Source organism: Dreissena polymorpha, chromosome 6 (assembly GCF_020536995.1).
Source record: "Dreissena polymorpha isolate Duluth1 chromosome 6, UMN_Dpol_1.0, whole genome shotgun sequence".
NCBI lineage: Eukaryota > Metazoa > Mollusca > Bivalvia > Myida > Dreissenidae > Dreissena > Dreissena polymorpha.
Window position 1 is genome coordinate 113,943,454 of NC_068360.1, and position 20,461 is coordinate 113,963,914.

Consider the following 20,461-nt stretch of genomic DNA (forward strand, 5'->3'; position numbering starts at 1 on the left):
TATCATCCGGAAACCATTTTACTATTTCGGGTCACCGTGACCTTGACCTTTGACCTAGTGACCTGAAAATCAATAGCGGTCATCTGCGAGTCATGATCAATCTACCTATTAAGTTTCATGATCCTAGGCCTAAGCGTCTTGAGTTATCATCCGGAAACCATTTTACTATTTCTGGTCACTGTGACTTTGACCTTTGACCTAGTGACCTGAAAATCATTAGGGGTCATCTGCAAGTCATGATCAATCTACCTATCAAGTTTCATGATCCTAGGCCTAAGTGTTCTTGAGTTATCATCCGGAAACCATTTTACTATTTCGGGTCACCGTGACCTTGACCTTTGACCTAGTGACCTCAAAATCAATAGGGGTCATCTGCGAGTCATGATCAATGTACCTACGAAGTTTCATGATCCTAGGCCCAAGCGTTCTTGAGTTATCATCCGGAAACCACCTGGTGGACGGACCGACCGACCGACTGACAGACCGACATGTGCAAAGCAATATACCCCCTGTTCTTCGAAGGGGGGCATAACAACATGTACTTCAAATTCAGAACAATTAAAGATGAACATGTATTATTTTTAAGGCATTAAAAGATACCTTCTATAAATCAGTTAAAATAAACATAATACCATTATCATATAAATAGAATTAATTCTATCAACAAATAAGTAAATGCCAAAATAATGTTTCCATAGCAACCAACATTCTTATTTTACATGTAAATGGGTTTCGCAATCATGGGTATGATGAGCTTCAACAAAACTTATATATTACCACCTGTCATAATAAATGAACACACATGGACAGTGGTTTATTTATATGGCTAAATGTTTTGACAATTTTTATAAAACATGTTTCAAGACATGACATTTTACATTAATAGGATCACATCATAAGTTTCAATTTAGAAAATACCATGCCACAGGCCAATTTAATATTACAATTTTCACACTAGTAATTGTTGCTGGAAAGTTCACCAATGAACAGTTTATATGGTAAACAATAACATATAACTTGGTAATCAAAACAAATAATCTAAGGCTATTTGACAAACAGGATCATACAATTTTCAACCTTAAAACAAACAAAGATAGGATAGGGCACATGTTTTTTGCAACTTCTGAGTTACACAGACAGTTTGTCTTTTTTACTTCGGCTTGGGACAGGTAGCTTGTCTACTGAGGTCTGATTTTAAAAAAACTGCCCTATTTCCTCATAAAGGTACCATTGTCAGGCGATACTGAGTCAAGGTCCTTTAATTCAGGCTGGGCAAGACTGGCTAGACATTGATGGTAAGAGGTCAGCACTCTTTAAAGTTTAACAAACAGTGAGTTTCAACTGTAGATTTTTCACTTGTTTAACAAAATACCAAGCCTGGTTTACCAGCATCAATGAGAAAATGTTGGTACTTTCAAATGTTCGTCAAGGGTATGAACAACTGGGCAAGAAAAGTTTTCCAATCGTATAAGTGCACAGGATTTTCCGAATCACCAATCATGTGCGGCACATTAAGTCCAGACCTTGAGGAGGTGGATACAGTCTCAGCAACAGCTTCGATGGTCTCTGCATCACAAAGTCTGGATAAGTGTGAGGCATGAACATTGGTTAAATATTGCAGAGCTTTATTTCCTTCTTAGAGAATGGCAGTTTTTCAAACATTTGATAAGCTTGTGACTCAAATGTTCACAATTTAACTATTTAACTAAACAATTTTTCACAATTTAGAACAGTTCTCAACTCATTTTTTTCACAAAATGAGGGGCCAAAGGCCACTTCACAAAGATGGGAAAAAGTCCATGTAATAAAAACATTTCTTATGAATACCGGAAGTAATAATTTTGCCAGTGCTCATTACAATATAGTGTTTTTCCCAGGAGGGCAAAGGGGCATGGCGCATTACTTTCAAAAAGGGCATTTTAGCGTGCAGTTTAGGCAAAAAAGGACAAAAACGTTCCGTGAATACCTGAATGAGGGAGAAACATGTAATCGCATCAGAGGCAGTTGTGGAAAACATAAAATATAAACAAGCACATTTAATGGTATATAGTAATTGATGTATTTAACCTACTTTGATTTATATTAATATAATTACCTTACAATGTACATTTAAGTTCCATGCTGTTTCAATACAGTGTACAGCACGACAAACATAACTAGAAATAGCGCGGCAGAGGCCGACGCGTATCCCCACGCCGCATGTTTGACGCAGGGGCGCCCCAGGGTTGGTAGTGGGGCCATGCATAGTTGAGATTGACCATATTGACATAAGAGAGGTTCAGTATCAATTTGAAGTGAATCGGTGTAGAAATGAATAAATTATAGTAAAAGGCCATTTTGGGTGGGCGTGGCCTATGTGGGCGGGGCGCCCCAGGGTTGGTAATGGGGCCATGCATAGTTGAGATTGACCGTATTGTCATAAGAGAGGTTCAGTATCAATTTGAAGTGAATCGGTGTAGAAATGAAGAAATTATAGTAATAGGCAATTTTGGGTGGGCGTGGCGTAAGTGGGCGGGGTGCGCCAGGGTTGGTAATGGGGCCATGCATAGCTGAGATTAACTGTATTGTCATAAGAAAGGTTCAGTATCAATTTGAAGTGAAACGGTGTAGAAATGAAGAAATTAGAGTGAAAGGCAATTTCAGGTGGGCGTGGCCTATGTTGGCATGGCCTATGTGGGCGGGGCGCCCCAGGGTTGGTAATGGGGCCATGCATAGCTGATATTGACCGTATTGCCATAAGAGAGGTTCAGTATAGATTTGAAGTGAATCGGTGTAGAAATGAAGATATTATAGTAAAAGGCAATTTTGGGTGGGCGTGGCCTATGTGGCCGGGGCGCCCCAGGGTTGGTAATGGGGCCATGCATAGTTGAGATTGACTGTATTGTCATAAAGGAGGCTCAGTATCAATTTGAAGTAAATCGGTGCAGAAATGAAGAATTTAATGTAAAATAACATAAAAAAATGAGTAAAAATCTCTGACCCGGACCCGCCACAACCCCCATAACTTTTGTTTTGACCCAGGGGTCAGATCAAAATTCCGTCACTGTCACCGTCGCACATATGCTCATAGCTACCATGTATGTAAGTTTCAAGGTTCTAGTGCTAATAGTGTAGGAGGAGCAGGTGTCCAGGACGGACGGACAGACGCACATCACCACAATATCCCCACTTTTTCTCCGAAAAACGGGGGGATAATTAACATAGCTTATATGCTATATTAAATCAAATTACATTAGAAAAGAAATAAAATGCATCGCAAAAAGTATGCGTTGCGGGCAGAATTCGAACCTGCGCGGGAAAATCCCAAAAGATTTCAAGCCTATCGCCTTAACCGCTCAGCCACGGCAACTTTAAACTGGCTCTTCAATCTTCAAAGAAATCGCGGGAAATCATTATGGGTGCACTACCTTAAAATTTGCAATTTTACAAGAATACATGTTACAATTCAGTTTTACTGCAAATAATGCATTACTAAAAGTGGCAGGTGGAAAACAACCTATATATGCTCAAGAACTTTAAGTGTTCTAGTTTTTCATGCTGTTTTTTTTTATCAAAATAAATTCATTGTTTTCAAAACCTATTGCAATACCAGTTAACAGTAGTGCAGAAAATAGATATCATGGTTAACATATGTACACAGAATAAATTTGTAATTTTAAACTAAACAAAATGATATGTAACATTAATGTTATTTCTACTTTAGTAACATTTCAATAGGTATAACATATCTTCTATTGAGCTTGCATGACTATTAAGCTGAACGGAATTCACTGGGGAGGGATATCATGTTTAGTCTATTTGAGGCGTATCAACCCTCACCAAGTTCATTTCTTTGTTTTATCTATGGCAGGAACAAAGAAACATTTATTTTTTTATGATAAACCTATTGAAGAACAATGTGCTTATACGCTTATGGCTGCCTTTTGTATGCTGACATTTCTTTTTAATTTGAATCTCAAACTACAAAGTCATTTTAAGAGACAAACCGGTACCTTCATTGAATATGTAAAGCTATACTTCTTAAACAATAGATAATATTTTGAACCAATAATGCATTGACAATTAAGATAGACAATTAATAGATAATAGATAGATAATTTCATGTTAAGCTATTGAGCGGAAACAATATTTTTACTGCAGTAATTTTGAATTGCAAAACAAACACCATGTGCAATGCAAAGTGCCATTATAATATCATAAATAAATCTCAATTTATTGGGCTAAAACCAGTTGTGTATTATTCATTACACTTATCATATAGACCTTGAATCAAGCCATCAAACCATTATCAAGTCATTATAATTTATTAACCATGATATAAAGTTTCACATTTTCAATGATCACTTTTTAATAAATTAGCTCTTTCTGTTTCATTTAACTGAGTAATTGAGCTGAAACCGTTTTACAAGAAAGGATCTAGATATATGTATGTGATATCGGGAAACTATAATGATTACCATAGAGATCAGCAATATCTCTTAGAGATCAGCAATATCTGCCTTCGTGGCGTATTTGTATATTCTTTTACCAAAGTTAATTAATAAATAATATGTTATGTGCAATAATATTGCTTTTAATGAATTTATAACAATCAAATTTCTAAAATCCGAAAAAAAACAGATAAAAAACATGTTTTCACAACATTACACATTGAAACAGTTGGTGACGGTTTCTAAAAGCATATGCATATATTGAACATAATGAGTACCATAAGCGTTTTTAAATGTGTTGTAATACAAACACTTTGTGTAAATAAAATGTGTAATCTGATTAAGGTAATAATTTATGGAAGGGAATATCTGCCAGTCCATGCATGATGTTAAATGACAGTCTCATTTTAACTACTAGCACATGCTTTCTGATACATGGTAGTTGCATTTTGCCTATTTACATTTGCAATGCAAACACTTCATCTCATTGTCACATATTGATAAGTTTATAATTACTTCATATATATCTTTACTTCGTGTGTGTTATTGACAACTGCAGTTAAACTTTTGGAATTTGTATTAATGCTTATTCTAACTGCGTTCTTTGTTTAACTATGCGCATTTGGCTATGTTGCTACTGAATTTAACAAGCTGTTAATATCTTTGTGGATCTATATTACTTCTTAAATCAATTGCTAGTGCGTCTCTGATTTAGAATTAGTCTTCGGTTTTGAATACACCGCCATTATAAATAGTTCACATGCGAAATTGGGAACCAGTACTAAAAAACCTAATTCCAGCGCAAATTGCAGCGTAAATTACTATTGCCGGGAGATCACTCTAAACATCAAAATCAAAATCTCCGGTATCAACCGTGAAACATCGACAATCTCTGGAATCCTCCGTAAAAAAAGCGGTGATAGGGTAAAAAACTTATCCGTCTACATAATGCCTATTGTTTTGCTTGGAGGTCATAATATACTAAATAGTTTCCCTTTATAATTCAATGTAAAAGTGACAACTTTAAGCGAAAATAAATGCAATATTTTGCACATAGAGACCTCCATAACCATACCTTTTCTTAGTTTAGTTTAGTTTAAACCTATTTATTTTAGCTCGATTGCATAGAAAGTAATTCCTACTTATTTGAAATGCTCTCGAGTCCGTTTTCTGGGCCTAGAACCAGTACTTGGTGTCTATATGGGAGATCGAAAGAACGCTCCCACAGCGGGGATCGAACCCCTGACCTCCCGGTCGCTAGGCGGACACCATATCCATTACACCACGGCGACCTTAAAGGCCATTCTTAAAGGCCATTCTAAGCGGAATCGATTTACGCAATAAAAATGTTATGTTTTTATATGTATTCCATGTCACATTATAACTTGCAATTAGAGCACTCTCACTCTCCAGTGATGAGTGATTTATGAATTGATGAATGTAATTTATACAATGTTATTATTTATATTCATCACGCATGTCTGTAACATTATCATGTATTTGTATATGACGATAAGCTTGTTATGCTTAAGTCAAAATAAAAATTCTGTTCTGTTCTGTTCTGTTAATAAAAAAGATATGTCATGTTCAAACGAAGACATTCACTTCTTCATTTCTACACCGATTCACTTCCAAATTATACTGAATATCTCTTATGACAATATGGTCAATCGCAACTATGCATGGCCCCATTACCAACCCTGGGGTGTCCCCTGGGTCAAACATGCGGCGTCGGGATACGCGTCGGCCTCTGCCGCGCCATTTCTAGTTGTTGTTGAAATCAATATGAATTGCTATGAATGGAATAGTGAGAACTGTCTGTGCTTCTTTATTATGGTATTGTTTATCATTAATACCAGTTTAATTTATCATCTAGTGTGTGAATAGCTTTTACATGAAATGCCAATTGTGTTGTTTTGGAAAGATAATTGCATCTTGTTGTAAATATTGAATAATCTTTTTTTATTTTAACAATAATGAGATTTTCATTTAATAGCAAACCACTATTTTGTTATTGGATAAATTTCTTAATTTAACGGGCATTGCTTTAACATTTGAGTCTGGCTCTGGGACAATTGGACCCAATGCCCCTTCTCAAAAAAGTGTGTGAAATGTACGTTTTACGTACGTTTTGCGTGCGTTAAACGTGGCGGTATTGGCACTGCGTTTTTTGTGCGCTTTTTCTTACCGAGTGAGTTTTTAACAAAAACAAACAAACAAGAAAATGTGTGCTTTTTGTGGATAAATGTGCGCTTTATGTGCGTTAAACGTGTGCTTTTTATAAGTGTGTTCAATGTGCGCTTTTATGTGCGTTAAATGTGCGTTAAACGTGCGCTTTTTATATAAGTGCGTTTTTGACTACCATTTATGTGTGTAAAATGTGCACTTTTAAGTGCGTTAAATGTGCGCTTTTTATGAGTTAAATGCGCGCTTTTTGTGAGTTAAATGTGCGCTTTTTTTATTTAAAAAGCGCACATTTAACTCACAAAAAGCGCAGTTATAACCCACATAAAAGCGCACATGTGTGTTAAAGTGCGCTTTTATGTGCGTTAAATGTGCGTTAAACGTGCGCTTTTTATAAGTGCGTTTTTGACTGCCATTTATGTGTGTAAAATGTGCGCTTTTAAGTGCGTTAAATGTGCGCTTTTTGTGAGTTAAATGTGCGCTTTTTTATTTAAAAAGCGCACATTTAACTCACGAAAAGCGCAGTTATAACCCACATAAAAGCGCACATGTGTGTTAAATGTGCGCTTTTATGTGCGTTAAATGTGCGCTTTTTAAATAAAAAAGCGCACATTTAACTCACAAAAAGCGCACATTTAACGCACGTTAAGCGCAGTTATAACCCACACAAAACGCACAATTAATGCACATGAATGGGAGCAAAAAATGCACTCACAAAAAGCACACATGTGCGTTAAAGGTGCATCTTTTGCCTTAACAGTTGATTCAATTATATGCTGTTAAAAGTTTTTTTTAATTCAGATATGCAATAAAAACCAATAATTATATAAACATATATATTTGTGTATTTTAATAATTACAAGATAATTCAATTGTATACTTTAATGTACACCAACATTTTTAAACATACATGAGTAATTAAATATCAATGGCAATTTGATGAAATAAATATAAACATAATTTGATTATAAAAAAACAAAAAATAATAGCATACTATAATAACATGTACAGTATATACACACGAACAGCTATATACATAAGAAAGATGCATATCAATCAAGGCCTTTCAGCATTTCTTTGAGGCAGCGGAGTGCAGCTCTCATCTTTCTCTCCAAGTCTGCCACCAGCCGGTCAAACTTCTTTGCAACTATTATACTGTCATGGCCTTTGCGCGATGCGTCTCGTGCATATTCTCATTTGATCAGGTCCTGAAAGATATTTTATAATGTAAGTGTTGAATATTGCTGTTATGGTAATCTTATTGCTATAAAAATTATAAATTTAAATCAAAACTAGTTTGTTTGCTTGTTGTTTTTGGTTGTTTATTTTGCAATTTTAAACCCCTGATCACATGTGACTTAACGCTTTTCATAAATAAATACGTTTGATACAAAATACTGTTCGAAAATGTACCAAGATACGTGGTCTCATTTTGCTGTGTGGACTGGTCGGAAGTGTGACACCTTTAAAATGCAATAACCAGTACCCTGTATAGTTTTACCTCTAAACAAACTCAGCTTTTCTTGGTCAAGGAGAGGGCGCGGTTTTCCCACTCCTGTTCTCCTCATGTCGGCCAGCTTGTGCAGGGTAAAACCTGGTATTCAAGTCCATACATCAGGTAGTCTCTCTTTTGCTCCTTTTTTTGGCAGGCGATGCCATGATGCACATTCTTTCCATGGGGTTTAACCTTTTAATTTAAAAGTTCTCATTTAATATGGGGGAAAAATCTGTTCATTAATGACCAAAAATAGGTATAAATAACTTTAAGATGACAATAACCATAAAATACAGCCATAATAATTCAAATGGTGTTGTTTTTCTTTAAAATTGCATTACATTTACTCATCCATTTACATTTCCCAGTGACAATACATAAATATGATAATGATCATAATTAATTCAATAAACTAAATAAAAAAGGGATGCAGAATTGAAAATACGAACCTGTTACAACAGACTGTTCTTCAGTATTCCAAAAATACAGGCAGTTGTTGAACTAGACCATATCACTTTATATGTCTTTAACCACCCACTTTTAATCTCCTTTATTGTTGATTTACACATTGTAGTAAATACACATTTTTTTCATCACACAATACTTCATGCTGAAAGTATTTCAAGACATTTTACACTTGAATAATAAGTCTTAATTCTAGCTTAAAGTCAGTTGCTGATGCTGCTTGTTCTCAAATAGATGGTGCCTGAACAAATCAAAAGTATATCAACACCCCTTAGTTAGGCTTAGATGGAGGTTTGATAGGGACTGGCTATTCTCTTATCTGATACCATGCTGTGTCTAAGCCAAAAATTGCATAATTTGAGAAATACTGATAAGGCAGTCATTTCAACACCAAAATATTTATTGAATAATACACAGCACCCTTAACACATTATATTTAATTGTAAATATTTAAATATAACATGCTGAATGGTTTTAGCAAATAATATTAATAGTATAAATATTATTTTAATTGCCTTTTAAAATGTATGTTTATGGTCAATGTGGTAGACATTAATTGTATTAGGGTATAAATATCAGTATAAGAAAGTTCAAATACTTATTTATGTTGAGGAAATATAATTGATACTATCAAGCCCACATAATACTTTTGACACTTTCAATATTTTTAATTAGTTACGCACAGTCTGATTTAGGTGGAAATTTTTAGAAATGTTTGAGATTAAAACGTAAGCAATAGGTTTGCATTGAAATTGTATGATAAAGTATGTAAACATTAAACAGGTTAATATGGACAACCAGTAATTATTCAAACTGCCCCTTATATTATTACAGGTTACTGAGATATATGTCTATGTTTAATCATTTGATGTAAATAAATTGTTAGAGCCTGCAACAATTTTGTTTCTTGTTCAATTTCTGTACAACATTTGCTAAACGGTTGTTAAAGACGCACTTTTTAAGAAGTGTGTTAAACATGTGTCTTTTTAGATACATCCTTTTAAAACAGATCATATGATAAAAACGCACTTATGAAATAAAAGACTAACTTATGCTTAAAAAAGACGCACATCAAAATAGAAAAACGCACTTTTGTGAGAAAAAAACCCACATCTGTAAACCTTAAAACACACTTCTTAGATAAAAGACGCACTTCCTAAATAAAAGACGCACTTCTTAGATAAAAAACACACATTTTGCTCACATCTACACTCAAAAGCGCACTTACAGATGAAGAAAACACACAAAAAAACGCACTTCCTAAATAAAAGACGCACTTCTTAGATAAAAAACACACATTTTGCTCACATCTACACTCAAAAGCGCACTTACAGATGAAGAAAACACACAAAAAACGCACTTTTTCACTAAAATAACGCACTTGAATAGAAAAAACGCACAAAAAGCGCACTTAAATGCACTTTTGAACACTGAAAACGCACATATTAACAAAAAACACACAATTAACGCACTTTTAAGTGCGCTAAATGTGTGTTTTGGTAAAAAGTGCGTTATTATTTGACAAGGGGCATGTGCTCAAAATGTTGTCTCAGATTAGCCTGTACCGTCAGCACAGGCTGATCAGGGACAACACTTTCCGGCAGAGACTTTTGATCGAAAAATTCCATTCAGCGAAAAATGTCATCACTGATTTGCCCTGATTCACACTTGACACACATGCATTATGACCCATTTTCCCAGACCGAGGCTCAATTATGTTGTTGTTGTGTGTCTTGTAATGACTGTGGATGAGGCCATCCATCATGAAATAGCGTGTCAAAATAATCTAAATACTGAACAACCTTTTTTACAATTTTATTAGAAAATATATGTTTTACATGGCATACTGGTTAAATAAATATTAGGATAAAGCACACATTACATAAACATCATCTGACAATAAAATTATCCCTCTGGTCCTGTTGCTAGTGTATTCCACACATACTGCTTATGACTAGACATATGCAACTTTACAATGATCATACAATTGTTTTCAAAACAATCTATAAACTGGTGCAATATAAGTTAAAAACCTACATATACATGTGAATTGCACTACTGTCTGGTTATATGTAAATGCCTGGATGCACAATAAATAAACTGATTGTTACCTGTCATTTTGTTTGGCAAACTTTTTTTTACACGTGTTAACTTCTTTCATGTAAAAGAAGTAATATATGGAAAACATTTTGGTAGCAAATTATATTGCTGCTTGTGTTCACCTTTTACTTATAAAAGACATATAATAAGTGTGGAAAAGCACATAACCTCATTTAATGCTAGAATTCAGGGTCCTGTCTTAACAAAAATCTTATGACACTTTTTGGTTATGAATGAATATTTAGTTTACAATAAATAGGCATATAGAATCTGTATGATCCTAAAATAAAAGGCATGTGGATATTGAAAGGAAATAAATACAATTGACCTTTGCTCTGGGAAAATGGGGTTTAATGCATGTTCCTAAAGTGTTGCCGCAGATTAACATGTACAGTCCGCACAGGCTAATCAGGGAAGACACTTTCTGGTTTTATGAGATTTTTCATTTAAAGAAAGTATTTTGAAAAAAAAATATCCAGTCAAGGCCGAAAGTGTTGTCCCAGATAAGCATGTGTGGAACACATAAGCTAATCTGGGACGACACTTCACACACAGGCACAAAGCAAATTTCAACAGAACGCGGCTCAATTTGACTGAATACTAGGTCTACTAAACCTAGGCTGTTCACTGCAAACAAATTATCACTAATGTCTAAATGTCAGCACAACAAAATAGAATGGCAAGTCATTTTTACTTAAAAACTACACCATTGAAATCTAGCAAGAACAAAGCTGCTTACCAATCTACAAGATGTGTGAATAAGATGCTTGTAAAGTAATGTGAAATAAATACCTTTTTCTAATGTTATGTTGAGCTTAAGCATGCCAAATGCACAAATGGCAAACAACAAATTGCTGCATGATTGAATAAACAGTTCAATTGTTCCAACTAGCAGAATGTTTCTTGGCCTTATTTGTTCTTAATCTTAATAAAACACCACTTCGGATATTGGATACAGAGGCGCCAAAATTCTTAGCATTAAAACACATAGCACACTCTATTATCATTATCAGAACATTTAGACTGGTCCCTAAAGGTTTTTCTTAAGCTGCTTGTAGCTCCAGTTAATCTGATTCACCTCTGTGCTGGTGTCTCTCCCGGGTCTCTTCTAGCTCCTTCAACAAGTAGTCATTAGTTATAACCATGGACCTGCATTTACAACACGTTTGGCATGTTAAGGTTGAAATCTTTTAATATTTAGCTTGACTTATGCAAGAGCTTAGGCCTTATTAAGAAACGTTAAGTATATGCAATTGTAAAACTAATAACTTATTATAGTTATCATCTTTGGATTTAAGGACAAACAAGATGTGTTTGTGAAACACAATGTCCCCCTATATGATGTTTGACCTTGAAGGATGACCTTGACCTTGTGATGGATGACCTTGACCTTGACCTTTCACCACTCAAAATGTGCAGCTCCATGAGATACACATGCATGCAAAATATCAAGTTGCTATCTTCAATATTGCAAAAGTATTCATAAAATAAGTGATTTGGGCCACATATATTTGACCTCTGACCTTGAAGGATGACCTTGATCTTGACCTTTCACCACTCAAAATGTGCAGCTCCATGCGATGCACATGCATGCCAAATATCAAGTTGCTATCTTCAATATTGCAAAAGTATTTATAAAATAAGCGATTTGGGCCACATATATTTGACCTCTGACCTTGAAGGATGACCTTGACCTTTCACCACTCAAAATGTGCAGCTTCATGAGATACACATGCATGCCAAATATCAAGTTGCTATCTTAAATATTGCAAAAGTATTCATAAAATGAGCGATTTTTGCCACATATATTTGACCTTTGACCTTGAAGGATGACACTGACCTTGAACTTTCACCACTCAAAATGTGCAGCTTCATGAGATACACATGCATGCCAAATATGAAGTTGCTATCTTCAATATAACAAAAGTTATTGCAAAATGTTAAAGTTGGCGCAAACAGACCAACAGACCAACAGACAGGTAAAAAACAATATGTCCGCCACTACTATAGTGGGGGACATAAAAAATAGTTTCATTCTAAAACTGATACCAGCAGAGTTACCTGTATAGCCTTCGCAGTTTGAACCTGACTCAACTCGATACACATGTTTATTTGTATACAGTACTTATAAGTGCTGTGTTGTGGAATCAGATTTTCTGTATTGCAGCAATGTCTTTACCCAATTGGAAAAAGGACGGGTACATTTGGGAATTTTTTGATTATTCAAAAGTGTTTGAAATATCCTAAACTATGGAACTCAAATCATAAACCTTTTTAGAGTTAGCTGCTAAAAGCCTTTTTGCTCATCATTAATTATGCAGGGGTTTTCCAGAACAAATTGAAAGTACAGGAAGGTCTTGTAAACAATAATTAGGAAATATTCAAAAATGACTTCTTTAAGTTTGCACAGTAAAATAAGATGTTAATGCATAAATATTATGAAACAATAGAAATCTTAACATTAACAAGCGATGTGTTTGTCAGAAACACATTGCCCCCTACTGTGCCGCTTTGAAGCCATATATTTGACCTTTGACCTTGAAGGATGACATTGACCTTTCACCACTCAAAATGTGCAACTCCATGAGATACACATGCATGCCAAATATCAAGTTGCTATCTTCAATATTTCAAAAGTTATTGCAAAAGTTTAACCAAGGTTTAAGTTTGTGACAGACACATACAATGGCAGACAGACACATACAATGACAGAGAGACAGGCCTTAAACAATATACCACTGATCATTCGATCTGGGGGCATAGAAAAGAATTAGTGTGGTATAGACTGTAGTTCCCAAATATCTAACACAGGCCTCTTGAGTGATGCCTACCTGATTACACCTGGGATTAATAGTCCAGTGCTGACACTGCCACAGTTCCTGTATATGCATGTCCATGCCTCCTTCTGTTACTGTCGGGTGCACAATTGCCTTTGCAGCACTAATGCTACTGACAGAGGTTACTGGTGCAGGTGCTGGTATTGTGTACTCCTGTCACTTGTGTTGACATTCAACAAATCTGCTGCCTGCCTTAAAAGAACAGCTGCTCTTTGCTGTTGGCTCATATCTGCAAATGTATTTATGTACATCATTTTTTATTTATAAAAACAAGTCACCGTTATGTAGTATAATGATAGGTTAGAGAGATTATAACTGTTACGTAGTCAGATATGACACTTGCTGATCTAAGTTTCTATACTTTTTTCACAGAAATATGATCTGCTTTGATCATCTAAGTACCATCTTTGCGGGAAATCTTCACCCCCCCATTATTCTTCTTGTACTAACATCTTGATGTGTTTGTTTGTATGGTGTTATGCCCGTGTACTGTATTTAACTTACATTGAGGCAAAGATTCACTTAATTATGCTTCCTGGGTTTCACCAGTACTATGCTAGGGCTCTGCAGTCTCGCCAGAGGAAACTCCCATGAAAAAAATCAGCACCGCATGTGAGGATCATACTCAGGACCCCTGAGTTACATACCGTAAATATTAACTGGGCCAGTGAGCTACACATTATAGATGCAAAGAAAAACAAGATCGATCTACCATTTAAGTCTATAAAAGAAAAATCTTCATTTAATGTGTCTGTTTGAAGACACCTATTAAGTAACTGTTCAACCCATACTGTGGTAAACACACACCCATTCTGGTCAACTTATACCTGTTTTTTGGTCAACTGGTACCTTTCCAAAGTAATCTCGTACCCAATATACAGAAATAGGTGTAAAATGGTCAACATATATTGATTATAGTATAAAACAGTATCATAAATATAAACATTTGAAATGAAAAAGAGAAACCATTAAATTCCAGAAAACATTATTATTTTTGTTCGTTAATGAGGTAACTGTGCATACTTATTTTATCACATTGCTTTCCATTTTAATTAGCTCTGTAAATGGATTTTCATGCCGTATTGGGGATAAACTAGTAAAAAACAATTAAAATGAATAATTTGAGTAAGATACAATTTTACCAACCTATGTACGATTTTATTAGATAAAGACAGTGTTACGAAGATATGCGCTGAAAACAGTATGAAATTAATAGTTAAATTCAAACAAGCCAATAGTTAGACGTTTTGATCATAGTAACCCACCTTCGTTACAATGATATTATGGCCGTATGAAGTGTAAATGATAACAAGATTACGCCCAATAATTTCAAATAGACCTTAATCACAAACCAAATGACAACTCAACGTTCGAAATGGGAATTACAATCGTATACAATTTACCTAATAAACAAGTACAATAAACAAGTAACCTTTAGCTGAATAAGAACAGTGAAAAATACGTTCGAAACAACGCAGTACAGTAATTCCTCTGGTAGATGTATAATACAACACCGTTCTAAATATTAACCTTTTACGAAAACTACCGAAAACTACAGAAAACTCTGGTTCTCCGTCGTGTATGAATTCAGTATTACTAATGCATTCGTCTTAATGCATTCGGCTTACTTCATGTGAGCTGCTGCCTTGTGCTTATTCATTTAGCTTCGTAGAACTTACAAAAAATGCCCTTTTCTAGCAATAGTAAGTGTTGAAATAATAATAGTTCAGCAACAAGAAGATAGCCACATGAGCAATTAAACAGAAATAATTCATTTGTCATTAATTCGTAAGAATACATGGTTAACATACATCGAGTAAACATTAAAAACAAAATATGCACACAACATTTCACTGACTGATAGAAAACAAGCATAAAAACGCAAGGAAGACGCAGTTATTTTGTAACAAATAAAATAAAGCAAAATGCAATTGTCATTTAGCAGTATGCAATTGTCATTTAGCAATATGAAACTGTCATTTGGCAACATGAATGGACTGGCGGATATTCCCTTCCATAATAATTGTGTTCGCGTACAATGTGATTATTGTTGTCAATTAAATTACAAGAACCCAAATTAATTTATTTTACAGGTGTCTGGTATACTGTATAACAAATATGCAAATTGCGTAATTTACCTAAAGAGATTTGTTCAGAGATTTGTGCATTTGTGAACAATGACGTTTAAAAAATATACTTATAAAACTTAAGAATTTTACCAGATTTATATAACTATAACTACACTTGAAAACATAGAAATTACTAGAAATGGCGCGGCAGAGGCCGACGCGTATCCCCACGCCACATGTTTGACCCAGGGGCGCCCCAGGGTTGGTAATGGGGCCATGCATAGTTGAGATTGACCGTATTGTCAAAGAGAAGTTCAGTATCAATTAGAAGTGAATTGGTGTAGAAATGAAGATTTTATAGTAAAAGGCAATTTTGGGTGGGCGTGGCCTATGTCGGAGGGGGCGCCCCAGGGTTGGTAATGGGGCAATGCATAGTTGAGATTGACTGTATTGTAATAAGAGAGGTTCAGTATCAATTTGAAGTGAATCAGTGTAGAAATAAGGAAATTATAGTAAAAGGCAATTTTGGGTGGGCGTGGCCTATGTGGGCAGGGCGCCCCAGGGTTGGTAATGGGGCAATGCATAGTTGAGATTAACCGTATTGTCATAAGAGAGGTTCAGTATCAATTTGAAGTGAGTCGATGTAGAAATGAAGAAGTTGTAGTAAAAGGCAATTTTGGGTGGGTGTGGCCAATGTGGGCAGGGCGCCTCAGGGTTGGTAATGGGGCCATGCATAGCTGAGATTGACCATATTGTCATAAGAGAGGTTCAGTATCAATTTAAAGTGAATTGGTGTAGAAATGAAGAAATTATAGTAAATGGCAATTTTGGGTGGGTGTTGCCTATGTGGGCGGGGCGACCCAGGGTTTGTGATGGGGCCATGCACAGTTGAGATTGACCATATTGTCATAAGAGAGGTTTAGTATCAATTTGAAGACAATCGGTGCAGAAATGAAGAAATTATAGTAACATAACCTTAAAAATGAGTAAAAATCTCTGACCCGGCCCCACCCCAACCCCCATATCTTTTGACCCAGGGGTCAGATCAAAATTCCAAATAGTGCAGGGTCGCTCATAGCTACCATGTGTGTAAGTTTCAAGGTTCTAGTGCTAATAGTGTAGGTGGAGATAGTGGCCAGGACGGACGGACGGACAGACAGCGGAGATAACCACAATATCCCCACGCTTTTTGAGACAATTTTGGGTGGGTGTGGCCTATTATGGGCGGGGCGCCCCAGGGTTGGTAATGGAGCCATACATAGTTGAGATTGACCATATTGTCATAAAAGAGGTTCAGAATCAATTTGAAGTGAATCGGTGTAGAAATGAAGAAATTATAGTAAAAGGAAATTTCAGGTGGGCGTGGCCTATGTGGGCGTTGCCTATGTGGACGGGGCCTATGTGGGCGGGGTGCTCTAGGGTTGGTAATGGGGCCATGCATAGTTGAGATTGACTGTATTGTCATTAGAGAGGCTCAGTATCAATTTGAAGTAAATCGGTGCAGAAATGAAGAAGTTAATGTAAAATAACATAACCAAAAAAGTGCAAATCTCTGACCCGGCCCCGTCCCAACCCCAGGGGTCAGATCAAAATTCCGTCACTGTCACCGTGGCACATATGCTCATAGCTACCATGTATGTAAGTTTCAAGGTTCTAGTGCTAATAGTGTAGGAGGAGCAGGTGGCTTGGACGGACGGACGGACGCACATCACCACAATATCTCCACTTTTTCTCCGAAAAACGTGGGAAAAATAAAGCAATATATGCATATGAATCTGATTATACACAGATCCAATAACATATAAATGAAACCATATTTGTCTTATTCCATTTCTAACGATAATCTTGGCAGATGTTTAATATTGCGAGTAAACTGATCGCAAACAATTTGCAAGCACTCGTTTCCGTGCAATATCGTGATACACCCACTGAGTAGATTACAAATAAGTATGTTGTTGCTATCAAAAACAAGTTTATGCACCGTTGGTTATCACAGACATTTCATTAATTCCTTCTGAATGTATAATCTCCATCGTTAATTCCATCGTTTACAACGTTATTTGCCATGTTTGCCGAGTCACAATTTAATTCTGTATGTCCTCCGTGTTGTCAAAATGTCAAATGATGTAAGTGACTGGTGCGCATAGCAACGTAAAATCGTCTTATACGTCCGCCTAATACGCAATTCTCATTTTGTTTAATTAGTATACGTCTCAGTAATTAATTCAATAATTAATTATCTTAACGACGATATCGTTAAATAATTAATTTGTTTGTGTTTTTAAATGTAACTATGGATAAAATATATGTTTTGATATAACTGAATAATGTATGAAATGCCACGAATATAGCATCGAGCTTTTCATCAAAAGTCTCCTAAGTAACAGTCCACGATTTTATCGTGGAGGAATACGCATTACCGACCGATTAGTGGTATAACATATCGATTGATACTGACATGGGGTTATTCACGCATGACTAATTCACAAACGCGCTGCCTCGAAGGCCATAATCTGATACTAGTCGGCTAAGAACTTTGGTCAAGAGGCAATGTTATCAATATGGACAGAAAACAGCAGGTGCTCATGAAAGGGCAGGGGGGGGCGGCCTTTGGAAAGGACAGCGTGGCACTAAATGGCGTTGAAAGGGGCAGCGCGGGGCTACAAAAAAGGGCATGGCGATTTGCCATGCACAAATGTCCTGGAAATAACACTACAATAAGTAAACTAACATTTTCAGATGGTAAATCATTATCTACTGATGAATATACCTACACTTTGACTTCCATAATCTAAAATGCCAATCAGGCTAGAACTTGATGTGGCCGCAGTCACCCTCATCGAGTATCTCATTCGAGTGTGCAGCCCTAATTGAAAATGGAAAGAATATTAACATATCATTTTCACAATCTGTAAAAAAAACTAATAAAACTTAAACACAAATATCATGTCTATTCTAAGCCCTCTTATTTGTTAACCAAACAAAAAGCATTCCCAAACATTTTTAATATCAAATATTCCATTGATTAATATGAAATCTATTTTAACATAATAATATGTAAATAAGGTGTGATTTTTGTTTCAAAATTTTATCCTTTAAGATGCAAAAATGGTACCAAGTTTTCATGCAATAACATTGTATGCATAAGTTAAAGTTCTTACTAACACTAACTCTCCACAATGCATACCAAAGTACACAGTTGTTCTTGTTTTGTTCAGCAGTTGTCAAAGTAGAAAACTGCCTCTTCCTCCTCTAGTCCGTAGTGATAATGCTAGTATCGTGTAAGTACCTGTTATCGAACAGCATCTATTATCGGACGTTTTGTTTTGGTTCTGTATGCACATGTGCAAAAGTGCGCATGATGTCACATCGATAAACAAATGGTCGCACATGAAGTCCATGACCTACTTGCCTACTTAGCTTGAAACAAATGCGCCGAAAACAGGTTAAAGGAATGCATTTATTGTTATTTTACCCTGTTTTATGTGTTTTTTGCTATTACTTTTTGAATGCATTGTTATAAATTCTTGAAGGTAGTTTGCTGGAAAACTTTCCAGATAAATCATTCAATGATTGAACTGTTAGTTATTTGTTAAAACAAAATGTTTTTGTCATTTTAAGAGTTTCAATTTTAAGGAAATTTAACGTCATTTCTTAGGTGTTCGATAACTGGTTCGTCCACCATAATGCACATAGCTAACAACAGTGTTGGCCCCTTTCCCGGGTGATTCACCCTAATTCGCCAAGTAAAACACCTGTTTTCCTGCAAAAGAACAAGAAATGAAAATAAGAGCAAACTGACTATAATTGCTATTTGATACAGAAATATGTATTTCATATTTCGCCTAAAATAATGACAGTCACACCAACACATTTTTGCATATTTAAGAACAATATGGGACATGTAACTGATCTAGAAATTAATAATCACACCTACCTGTACCCTCACAGCAAACACCAAAGACTTCACATTTTTTCGCAGTCTTGAAGTAGTTTGGTCCAACCTAAGATATATTAAGTTTTTAAAACAATTGTCAAGATTGAAAAGATAAATATCTTTCACTTAACTTCATAGCAATATAACAAAATAACGCAATAATAATAATCATCATTAATAATAATCATTATAATTAAGTGCCTTTAGGAGTTTCGTAAAGTCTGAGCGTTATCAAGTGGGCTTTTATTATTAAATTCAATTCATCAAGAGTGAGTTCATGGCAGTATTGTCTAAAAGAGATTGCATGTTGAAAGTCAATGACATCGCTGCACGGTTTGTTATGAAATGAATAACAGCCACATGTTAGAATTTGGAATTTGTTTTGCTTTTCTTGTTCCTTTAATTGTTTAAATCAAACAAGAATTGCTCAATAGGGACAGACACTCCATCTGTCTCATTTAGCGCTGAATCTAGTTCCGGCTACCATAACTTTAAATGTCGCTTTTTATGATTTTTGACTGGCGCGACTTTATAGTTATGGACCAACCCCATTAGGAAAGTCAACCAGAAATTCCCAAAAAGTTGACAGTGAACAAAGACCGGTCCAAAACAGCTTTTTAATGCAGTTATTGGCCCAAATTAACCAATTGATTGGACAGATTGACATTTTTCACATTTAACTGATATATTCTTTCACAAAATTCTATCTTAAACATTTGAAATTATCTATTCTGCTTTTACATATCGAGAAAAAAAGCGATGTGCAGACTTACTTGAAATGCGAATCTCCAGAGATTTCACGGTCATATGACGTTATTTCTATTTTTAGTAACATACCATGTGGCAAGTGTTTTCAAATTCAAAATGACATTTCCCAGTATTTTAGATTATTCTGGCTTGTTTTGTAAACATTTTTTTGTGTAAATACAAACTCAAAGTAAATA

The 20,461-nt window shown here is 35.5% G+C and overlaps 1 protein-coding gene across 2 annotated transcripts in view; it reads right to left on the reverse strand.

Annotated features, from left to right (window-relative positions):
* LOC127834702 (uncharacterized) overlaps window positions 1-20,461 on the reverse strand; it is a 39,938-nt gene that overhangs the window by 17,654 nt on the left and 1,823 nt on the right. Inside the window, exons 2-4 of one of the 2 annotated variants that reach the window (XM_052360727.1) lie at window positions 19,518-19,584; window positions 18,768-19,343; window positions 18,355-18,446 (exon numbers count right to left, since the gene is read on the reverse strand). The gene's annotated coding sequence lies outside the window, so the exon portion shown is untranslated. Of the gene's footprint in view, window positions 1-18,354; window positions 18,447-18,741; window positions 19,344-19,517; window positions 19,585-20,461 lie in introns of both variants that reach the window. The other variant, XM_052360726.1, reaches the window with a different exon arrangement.